Genomic DNA, 12168 nt, shown 5'->3' with positions numbered 1-12168 from the left:
CAGTGGCCATGGCATCAGGGATGTCCCAGCCTATGTTTTCCAATGTCTTGTCCAGAGTGTTGTCTGCCCTGCTGAAATACGTAAGGAGATACATCATTTTCCATGAGGTGGAGGATTTGCCTACAGTGAAAGGTGACTTCTATGCCCTTGGACATATCCCCAACGTCATAGGTGCCATTGATGGGACCCATGTAGCTCTGGTCCCCCCCCGGAGGAGTGACCAGGTGTACAGGAACAGGAAGAGTTATCATTCTATGAATGTCCAGATGGTGTGTTTGGCAGACCAGTACATCTCGCAGGTAAATGCTATGTTCCCTGGCTCAGTGCATGACGCCTACATCCTGCGCAATAGCAGCATCCCTGATATGATGGGTGAACTCCAGAGGCACCGTGTATGGCTATTGGGGGACTCTGGTTACCCCAATCTTTCGTGGCTATTGACCCCAGTGAGGAATCCCAGGACCAGGGCAGAGGAACAGTACAATGAGGCCCATGGGAGGACTATGAGGGTTATCAAGCGCACCTTCGGCCTTCTAAAGGCCAGGTTCAGGTGCCTCCATATGACAGGTGGATCCCTATTCTACTCACCGAAGAAGGTGTGCGACATCATCCTCGCCTGCTCCATGCTCCATAACTTGGCTTTGCAACGCCAGGTGCCTTTTCTGCAGGAGGATGATCCAGATGACGGTGTTGTAGCAGCTGTGGAGCCTGTGGAGCCTGTGGACAGTGATGAGGATGAAGCTAAGGAAGACGAAAACGACAACAGGGAGTCAGTCATACAGCAATATTTCCAGTGAGACACAGGTGAGCACATTTTCTATTTTACCTTTACATTCACTTTCACACATCTACCTATATCCTGTACCTCAATTTCACTGATTATTTGTTAACTGAGTTGTCCCCTTCCATTTCAGTTCCACAAATGTGGTAACCTACGTGTCAACTGTTTGCATCCTTGAAGGGCTTGTGATGTGTGACATAGGTATGTTAGCCTTCCAATGGGTAACCCATTATGCAAATGTAATTGATTATACAGATTTACAAATCATTGACTGACTCCGTTTTTTGGGTGTTTGAAGGGTGTTTATTTAAGTGTACAAAAATGAAGGGGGGTTGTAAAATGGTGATGGGTGATGGTGGAGGAATGTCCATGGCAGAGTCCAGTCTATTAGTCTCACAGGTACATTGCACATTTGGGCATTGGAAGTGGAGCTGGGCCAGTTCCGATTTGGGCAGGGTAACAAAGTGGGACAGTGTGAGGACTATCAGGGTGGTCTTATTTCCTGGCGGGGGTCTTGCCATCTTGCTCTGTCCTGTTCCTGGATCTCAGTGCCCGCTTGTGTTGTGTTGTCTGTCTGCAGGGGGTGGTGTGCTGGTGTGGTGGTCCTGTGGCGGGATGTCCTGTCCACTAGCGCCGGCGGAGGTGGTGGGCAGTTCGTCGTCCTGCCTAGTGTTAGGGGCCCCTTGGAGTGCCACGGTGTCCCTCAAGGTCTTTTGAATGTCCGTCAGCACCCCTACGATGGTCCCCAGGGTGGAGCCGATGGTCCTGAGCTCCTCCCTGAACCCCAAATATTGTTCCTCCTGCAGACGCAGGGTCTCCTGCAACTTGTCCAGGACCGTGGCCATCGTCTCCTGGGAGTAGTGGTATGCTCCCATGATGGAGGAGAGGGCCTCGTTGAGAGTGGGTTCCCTTGGCCTGTCCTCACTCTGTCGCACAGCAGCCCTCCCAGTTCCCCTATGTTCCTGTGCCTCTGTCCCCTGGACCGTGTGCCCACTACCACTGCCCCCAGGTCCCTGTTGTTGTTGGGGTGGTGGGTTACCCTGGGTGCCCTGTAGTGGTGGACACACAGCTGATTGACCTGTCCTGGGTAGGGAGGTTTGGGCCCACTGGGTGGGTGCTGTGCTGGTGTTACCAGAGGGTGGCAGATCGGTGTTGGGCTGGGGCTGGGCAAGGGGAACCGACTGTCCCGAGGCCCACGATGGTCCGGGCTGGTCATCAAGATCCAGTGGGGCAGAGCTGCTATCGTCACTGTGGGCCTCTTCTGGGGGTGGAGTGGTGTTGTCTGGACCCTCTGGTGTGGTGACGTTCCTTCGGGTTCCTGCGGGGGTATAAGTACATGATTATTGCATGTGTGTGTTTCATGGTGTGCAATGGTTTGGTGTACGTGAACCCCAGTGCAGGCATTCCTGTGCAGTGGGCATGCTTTGGTGATGGGTGTCGATGCTTAGTTATGTCATGCAGTGCTTGGGTTTGGGATGGGTGGTTGGTGTAATGGGTAGATAGGTGAGAATTTGGGGTGATAGGGGAGGGTGTGATGGTGGGGGTGTGTGATATCATGCAGGTAGGGTGGGGGTTATGATAGTTAAGATTTGACTTACCAGTGTCCGTTCCTCCAACGACTCCTCCGAGGCCCTCAGGATGCAAGATGGAGAAGACTTGCTCCTCCCATGTTGTTAGTTGAGGGGGAGGAGGTGGTGGTCCGCCGCCTTTCCGCTGTACCGCAATGTAGTGCCTGGATACCATTGAACGCACCTTCCCCCGTAGGTCGTTCCACCTCTTCCTGATGTCCTCCCTATTTCTTGGGTGCTGTCCCACAGCGTTGACCCTGTCGACTATTCTTTGCCATAGCTCCATCTTCCTGGCTATTGATGTGTGCTGTACCTGTGAGCCAAATAGCTGTGGCTCTACCCAGATGATTTCCTCCACCATGACCCTGAGCTCCTCCTCGGAGAAGCGGGGGTGTCTTTGGCGTGACATGGGGTGGTGTGTGTGATGTGTGGGGTGGTGTATGTGTTGATGAGTGTGGTGAGTGTAGTGGTATGTGGTGTTTTGTGTGTGGATGTTGTGTGGGTGATGTGTGGTGTGCCTCTGTGTGGTGGGGTTGTCTATTGCTGTGCTCTCTCTGTCGCCTTCAACTCAAAATTGTGGTCGTAGGGGTTTGTGGGTGATGTGGGTGTGTGTTTTATATTGTGTTGGGTGTGTGGGAGTGTCGTTTGTATGTGTATCAGGTGTGTGTATTTTGAATTGTCCAATGTGGCGGTGTTTTGGAGTTGTGTGTGTATTTTGAGCGCGGCGGTGTGTACCGCCAATGGAATACCGCGGTTGAAAGACCGCCGCGTGGATTAGTGGGTCATAATAGCATGGGCGTGTTTCTGTTGGCGTGGAGGTGGAGGATTTGTTTCCGCATGTTTATCGCTGACCTTTGGTGTGGCGGTATTGTGTGGGTGTCTGAATTTCGGCGGATTCCGTGATGTGTGTCATAATAGCTGTGGCGGTCTACCGCGACCGCAGCGGTGTATTGGCGGTCTTCTGCACGGCGGTAAGCACCTTATACCGCCAATGTTGTAATGACCCCCTAAATCCTAAATGAACACTTTGTGATGGTATGCATCACTTTTAGTGACTTTGCACTGATGCAAATTGTTGATCAATCTGAACCCAAATTTACATTGCATGTTGTTGGTCAACTTGATAATACTCTGATGTCCATGGCCACTAAACCACATAATCACCACATTTAGCACCAATAAACCCTCTAGGGAAAGTCATGTGCTATATAATACACATAATACTATGAAACACTCTAACTAGGGGGTATATTCATACTCTGTTTGCACCAAATTAGCGTCATTTTTTTTTTACTCTAATTCGGTGCAAAATTAACTCCATATGTATACTTTGGAGCTAGGCCCGTCTAGCGTAAAATTTATGGAGTTAAAGTCATTTTTTGGAAGTGAAAACCTACCTTGCCTTATTGAGATGCAAGGTAGGCGTTCCCGTGCAAAAAATGACTCTATGGCCTTAACACCATATTTATACTCCCGTGCAAAAATGGTGCACGGGAAGGAGGAGGGGTCAGAAAATGGTGCAAAGCTTGCTTTGCCTAATTTTTTAACGCCTGGGTCAGGCCAGCCATTAGGAGATCTGTGGGCCTATTTCCATGGTGAAACACCATGGAGTAAGCCAACAGGTGCCCTCCTCAGGCCACAGGGATCCCCCCCCCACACACCACAGGGACTCCAGAGGATGGGGGACCCCATCCCAGGTAAGTACAGGTAAGTATTGCATTTTGAAATGGGCCCCCATACATGGCACAGGGTGCAATTGCCATGCCCAGGGGACCCTTGTCCCCTGTGCTGGCCATTCGGGGTGGTGGGCACGACTCCTGCCTTTTCCAAGGCAGGAGTCATGTGGTATGGTAGGTTTAGCACCATGAAATCACTCTAATCTGATTAGAGTCATTTTCTTTTACTCTAACCAGCCTAGCTTAATTTTTTGGTGCTAAACTCCCATCTCTCATACCGCCACCCCCACCGGGCTAGCTTCAAAATGTTTTACGCTAGCCCACCCTTTGAGCTCGCTAGCGTCATTCCTTAAATATGATGCCCGGCCGGCGTTTAGGAATGGCGCTAGCCGGTGGTAACCCAGGTTTGCGGCAAAAAGTATAAATCAGGACCTAATTTCCCAATTAGAGTCGAGCCATGAAGTGCAATAAGAAAACAACATAGTTGCTCACTGTACTAGCTTACTGCAGTTGAGTTGTGACATCATAATGTTAGAGACATCAGTCAAAGTGAAAGACAGATGACGGAGCATCATTGCAGCTGGAGTTTAAAGTTTTTATTTCTTACGATCTGTTTTTCTAACATGAACAGTGGCTAGCACAAAGGAGTCATTTGCGGCAAGAAGTTTTTTTCATGCTATAGTTCTTTACAAGAAAGAAAGTATCTTGCTTCATAGTACTACTCATGTTGAGCCTCGACTTTAAAAAAAAATCTGATTTATAATAAATAGATTACAATATATTTTGCAACAAATTGCCAAATACTTTTGGAGTTGAATGTTTAATTTTGCACTACAGATTCCAATTTTGTTCTTCATTTCTGCAACAACGCTATTTATTTCAGCATGTTGGGGTGATAATTAATAGAGTGACTGTGTATTATAAGGAGTAAAATACCCTCCGGCATACATTTGAAGAATATTGTACAACACCTCTACGTTTTATGACCTTAGGAAGGCACTCAGCGTTTTACCTTGTGTCCCTAAAGTGTTAAAAAAAAAACTCCTCTGTGACTTGCAATATCCTTGTAGTGTTGGAATGCCCCCTTTCTTATTGTTTGCCATGCATCCCTTTGCATAACCTCATCTAAGCTTATTTGGATGATGTTGGATTAATAAGTGTGTGACTGTGTCAGCGCTAAGAGGATCACAACAACATATTTGGGGACCAAAGCTTTTCCCAGTGTTTTTCTTTATTTTATGTGTCTTAGGCTACCACTAGTATAAACGTGTGTCTCATAAGTGGCAATAAATAACCTTTCAGTTGCTCATTATGGTCCATTTCTAACCCTCATGTTACTTCAATCAGTATATATTTAGCCCTGTCTGTTCTGCAATATTCACCCAGACAGTAATGTGATACTCAGTCAGTCAGTAAAATGTTATTCCGTTTCGAAAACGAGAGTCATAAAAGTACATATTTAATATAGCACAGTATTACTTCAATCATTCTTACATCACAGGTTATACAAAAAATGCAATATGCAAACGAGACATGAGACAAATCAATTAAACCCATCAAGACCACTGAGAACCATAATAAAGGCACCCTCCTGAGCTCGCCTGTTAGCATGCACAAACTCAACACACTGCAGCTAAAGAGTAACATCATAAACCATTAATATAAGCTAATCACAGACCTTTTATTCTCCTGCCACAGTAGACAGCTTTTAAGATAAAAGCAGAAACTGCAACACACACATCTGAAACGTGCAAAGGAAATAGGAAAACCAATGCCGATCTGTATTTCCCGACATGATATTTCAGTAAAACTGGATTCATTGGGTCCATACTTATAGTACATAACATTTACAGGACATAAAAGGCAAAGTGTAAAGTACAGAGGGGCTGATTTAAGAAAAGTGGCGCTGCGCCCAGTGCAGCTCCATTTTCCTTGCGCCCCTAAGCCCCCGCGTGTGTGCGCCGTATCTAAAATATGGCTGTAGTTAGGGGAAGCTCTATGGGATAAACCGGATTAGCGTCAACATTTTGAATGCTATTTCAGATTTTGCTAAACCTGCAAAGCCTTTTGAGGCTAAATGAAAACAATGCTGTGCCTCCTTTTAATGCCTGCTCTGAGCAGGCATCAAAAGTGGCGAAAAAAATGATGCAAAGAAATCATTTAGTCAGTTTTTCAGCCCCTGTAATGAGGGACTGTCCCCTTTGCACACGTTATGCATGGCGCAGGCATAATGTAGCGCAAAGGGTTACAAAGTGGGGAAATGCATGCATTGCACCACTTTGTAAATTTTGCACAGAGATTTTAGCCTCAACAGGCCACATTAGTGTAAAATAAATTATACTAATGTGGCGCAAAGAGGTGCTAGGGGCTCTTAAATCAGCCCCTGAGTGTCTTTCGCATAAGCAACTTTCTAAAACTCTCAGCCAATCATTCTATCTGGGACACAAGGCTTCATGTCAGATTATATCTAAATCGTATTAAAATAAACCTGTGCGGTGTGCTGGTACGCAACTCAACATAAGGTTATGGAATAGCTTTAATGAATAAACTTGAGTGAGAAACAACACTGTGCTTGTGACGCTCCTTGTTAAATCTGTGCTTCTCGGACGTGCCAAAAGTGATGAGCTTTTCTTTACTAACCTTATCTAACAACTATGGCTCATGAAATAATTCAGATCTAGCCAAGCTATTACATTGAGACTTGGTGTAACTCAACCAAGGGATCTTTGTAACAGATTCCAGGGCCAGGGAGTCTCTAGTAATGTGTCTATTAAGTGCAGCCTGTTGCTCCGTCCGATTCGTATTCTACAAGAAGAGAGGATGCAGTACTGAAGGCCTTCAATCATGTCCTATTAAACTCAAATCTAACCTTTCCTGTGGTATCTGTATACCTTTGTCTGAGAACGCCTGTCTACACCATTAAGCCCCAGTTTTGGAATGTTTTACACAGCGAAAAGCCTTTGACAGATCCATAAAGGCCACCCAGACTGCCCCCTTTTTGGCCATCATGTATTAATTAATCAATAATTCAAGCATTGTTCCACCTTGTACACATCCACAAAAATTTTTGGCGCACATTCGGCGCAAACCGTGCACCATATTTAAACTTTGATGCCCGCGAACGCCAAAATTCCACTGTGTGCGTCATTTTCTGGATGCGGGAGACCGCCTTGCATTAATGACATGCAAGGTAGGCGTTCCCGCCCCAAAAATAACTTAAACACCCATGCGCCCTATTTATCCAATCGCACAAAAATCCCGCACAGCCAGGAGGCGGAGGCGGAAAATGACGCACAACCCGGTTTGCGTAAAAAAATAACGCCTGGGTCAGGGCAGGCGTTAAAATGGGGCAAACACATCAGTACTTAATGAAAACACACAGAAGCAACAGCAGAGCTCCAAAAGGAAGACATGGAGGTGCTTTTCATCTAGCATGCACGTAGATGCAGAGCACAGGACCAACAATAGCAGCTTCTACAACACCAGCAGGGACCCCAAAGGCAACACAGAAGGCAGGAGAGGATATTCCGCACCAGGACAACCCTTCTGGGACTCCGCCAACAAGACATCATCCAGAGGTACAGGCTCAACTGGCAAGCCATTCAGCAGCTGCTGTGCAACATTGAGCCACAGTTGGCACCCAGCTTGCAGATACCCCGCACCATTCCAACAGAAACCAAGCTGCTAGCTGTACTCCACATGTTGGCAAGTGGCTCCTTTCAAACCACTGGTGCCCTGGTTGCCGGGATCTCACAGCCCTCATTCTCTGCCTTCCTACCCAAGGTATTGGATGCCATCATCTCCCTCACACCCTGCCACATCACCTTCCCCAACACACAACAGAAGCAGCCGGAGACTAAATAGGGCTTCTACCAAATCAACGGCTTCCCAATGTGCTTGGTGCCATTGACTGCACACACGTACGCATTGTGCCACCTGCTGCATCCGAACATCTATACCACAACAGGAAGCACACACACTCCATCAATGTGCAGGTCATTGTCGATCACCGCGGATTGATCACCAACATCGTGGCAAAGTATCCTGGGAGTGTACATGATTCATTCATCTCCCGCCAATGCACCATCAATCAACACTTCCAGGATGGACGATATGGAAATGGCCTACTTGTTGGTAAGTACAGAAACCTACTTATATACACACAGCACAGCAGCCCTGTAGGACACACAACACGTACACCACTACATTGACACGTGGCCAGGAAGACAATGAGGTTGTGACACTGCTAGGCATGTGCGATATCCTGACCCATTTAGATATACACCTATGGACAAATGACAGAACCAAATAACAACAGATGCCAACCCATAGACACAAGGGAACAATTTAAAACAACACAACGACAATGATACGGCCTCAACTGCCAGTACAACTTGGAAGATTAATCTTTCAATATCACATCAATATCACTTAAACAAACACCCTTCCAACCAATACGTACTGTGTAAGGGGTGTGTAATGTGTGTTGCTGCAGGTCAAACACCATGACACACATAGCATGATGATGACTACAATGAAGGTGACATGGAATCATTGAGGCTGTGCCAATATCTCACATCACTCCTGCTCTCACATTGCCCACTACCAATAAGCAAGTGGACTTTGCTAACACAGATTGATGGGACAATATTGAAAGTGCACATTCCTAGACATACGGATTGAGACAATTTCACACACACACAACAGATGTACAGGCATACGGACCTTCTGACACTCAAAATGACAACCTCACAACCAAGTTAGCCAGCTGAAATAGAACATGTTCGGTAGTACAGGTACACGTTAGAACCTGAGTCGACTTGGCAAGGGCAGATAAATAGGTCTGCAGAGAATTTGTCACACATGTGAAATTTGTGAATAGTCAATTGTCAACACATTAGTGCTGATAACGTACGGAGATGTGTTGTACATTGTCACCTAGCCAAATCTAAGGGTCTCACTGATGTTTAACTAATTCTATTGCATATGTTAAATTGGATGGGATGTCCCATCCATATAGGTGCCACCACTGTGGAATTGATTCTGTGTATGGAAGTATCATGTAACCCCCAGTTAAGACACTGGGACACCTCTTTCACATGACATAATGCAAGGGAGTACACAATGTGCTGCAAGTCTACAAAAATACTGCTGACATCCGGTCAATCAGCCAAACACCCGTTCAGATAAGGAAACAACCCAATGCTGATGGTACATCCTAGAAGCATAGGAATCCACACAATAACACAAACACAGATGAGTCACAGACAACACAAGAGAACAACTGCCATGCAAAGTGATAATCATGGTGCAAGCTACATCTTTATGTTCTCACTCATTTTCTCTTTCAGCTGATCAGGGGTATTGGATACCCAGCCATGGATCATGACCCCATTTGCAAACCCAAGCACAGCATCAGAGCGTGCCTATAATGAGGCACATCAGAGGACACGCACCATAGTAGAGAGGACCTTTGGCATCCTGAAGTCAAGATTCAGGTGCCTCAACATCACCGGAGGCAGCCTCCTATACTCACCTGAAATGGTGTGCAACATAATTTTGACCTGTTCCATCCTGCACAACATATGTGTAAGAAGGAACATTCCCCTATATGAATCCGACCAACAAATGCCTGAAGAGGAGGAAGAGGAGGATGCTGTCCATCAACATGAGGGGGACCATCCAAACACAGCTGCAGGATTGCATCGGAGACAACATATTGTCCAAAATTTCTTTTAACTCCACTCATCCATCACCACGGTCTTACCATATGTCAATAAACACCTATACTATTCACTATATCATGGTCTGGGTAATCTTTTTTGCATAACATTATCCCTAACAATCAGAATCAGAGTGTAGCCTCATGGAGCACTGCAGAAATACAGATTAGGATACAGAAAATTCCACATCATATTTGATGGGTCTGATTGTACAGCCATCTTCAAACACACTGTAAATGACATATATCCTGTCCATTTCACATTTGAAGGGCAATATCAGAGAACCACAGCTATTTCACATACATGTTGGCAACAAGGTTCGTTTCAGCATATGACACACAACTAAGACACCATCAGTCAATAAGGTAACAAAATCCCTCATAGATGAGGCAGTGGATGTGCTATTGCATTGGTGAAAAGAAGGTATGACCAGACCCTTGACATCAGTAAGTGTTACATCAGCTATCTTTGCAGGGAGTATGTGTGACAAGAATTCCATAAAAGCAGCAAATGAATAGCACGAGTGCACGAGTGCCACAGGTATGACTAGCATTGCTCACAAGACATCCCCTGCACATGCCAGCCCAGGTCTTAAGTCCTGCCACTACCATGTTCCCTGTCTCACCCCACCCTTCTTCAGAGGGCCCTGGAAAGGGAATATGTGTACCCTGATAATCCCTCATCTACACTCACCCAGACTCACATTCTGAATCCAGTGTGCTTCCCTCTTTAGTATGGTATGCCATAGTCAATGTTCTTCTGTCTGCAAGGACTTCTGGTTAAATAATGCACTGCCTTGTAGTCTGTATGACCTGTAATCACCTGTACATTGCTTCCCATGTAAAAGGTACTGTTGGCCCTTGGAACTTGATTCTCACCTACAGGACTTGTGAGAGACTGAAGCTGCACACACCTCTGAGCACATCCATGCAGACCAGCCATTTGAGCCTGCACTGCCATTGCTGCTGCCTGGAACAGCATAGAAGCTGCTATTTATGTATAACACTGTTATGCATTGCCGTATAAATCACCTGGGTAACACAGGCCTTGGGTTATTGTGTTACATTCCAACACACAGGACAAACACAGTTTTTATTTTCCACAGTGTTGTTCCAACTTTGACCAGTCTCAATCTGCTCACTGTATTTGCCTTGTTAAATTTTTGATCCTGATTGACCCTGCATCCTGTTAGCCTGACTTTGCATTACATAAAGGTTCACTGTGGCTACATTTGTCTCATAGTTGCTTTCCAAGCCCTCACTTTCCTCCTGAGGTAGTGTGTCAGGTGGGTCTACGATGAATACTCAAATACATAGTATAGCATAATCAGTTTACTTATCGTACCATGGGGTTGAACTTGTCTCCAAATCGCCTAATCATGGCCCATCCCTTGTCTGGGTTTCATGTATGCATGAGTGACAAATAGTGACAGTGTACCATGGCTGTATGCACGGATTGGGCATGGTGCCTCCTGCACAACAAACAACGTCAGATAGTGTGCATGAAATGTCAATACATGTTAGGACCCTGACAGTCCACTCGCTGATTCACATTGCCCCCAACATATTGATGGGGCTTGCGTGGTGAATAGCTGTGAGATTAATCAGCACAGAGGCACTGATGTTCTCGGATGCAGTGGGAATATTAGAGGCCAACCTGTGTACAAATGTTGTGATGAAACCTTCCGGTTTAAAATTCCTGATCCATTAACTTTGTCAGCACACCAAGGTTGCCCTGATGCCAGTCTCATAACACGTCTGCAGTGCCATAGCTGGACTATCCCCATTTGTGTTCTCAATTCCTCTTCCGCTTTCCTTCAATTCAGCTGTGAAGGATACTTTGTAAATGCAGGAAATGTCTCCACAGACTCATGACTAGACCTGCACGTAACTGTGACAACATAGACCCCAATAATGACTCAGGATACACATGGCCCCATAAACTTAAACCGGACACCTTTGTGCAATTTACCACAGGAAATAAGTGAACACGTGCTGCTTGGTCTGCTGGTCCTCCACTGCCACAGGAGAAACATGGCTCCTTTATATGACTCTAATTGTGGCATGACATTTGTGGATTGTATTTGGGACTCTGTGTCACAATCACCATACCCACATAGCATTATCCAATGCCTGACTCATGGCTAGTATACAAACAGGTGATAGGAAATAGTATCCAACATTCCAGGACATGTGATAGCTTAGTCTTGGCTAATTGCCATGATCAACCGACTTCGATCTCTCCTGTGCATGGTTTGTCATTGGTGGTGCTTATGTCCCAAAAAAACTAGGAAGTTCACACAGCATTTGTTGCTATGTGTATGACAAACACATTTCCTTTCTCATTTCCACACCGAATAGCATCTGATGGTTGGACACATTGACTCCACATGCATACAAGCAGATTTGAGAAAACGCATC

Source organism: Pleurodeles waltl, chromosome 3_1 (assembly GCF_031143425.1).
Source record: "Pleurodeles waltl isolate 20211129_DDA chromosome 3_1, aPleWal1.hap1.20221129, whole genome shotgun sequence".
Taxonomy (NCBI): domain Eukaryota; kingdom Metazoa; phylum Chordata; class Amphibia; order Caudata; family Salamandridae; genus Pleurodeles; species Pleurodeles waltl.
This window is presented reverse-complemented; position numbering follows the sequence as displayed.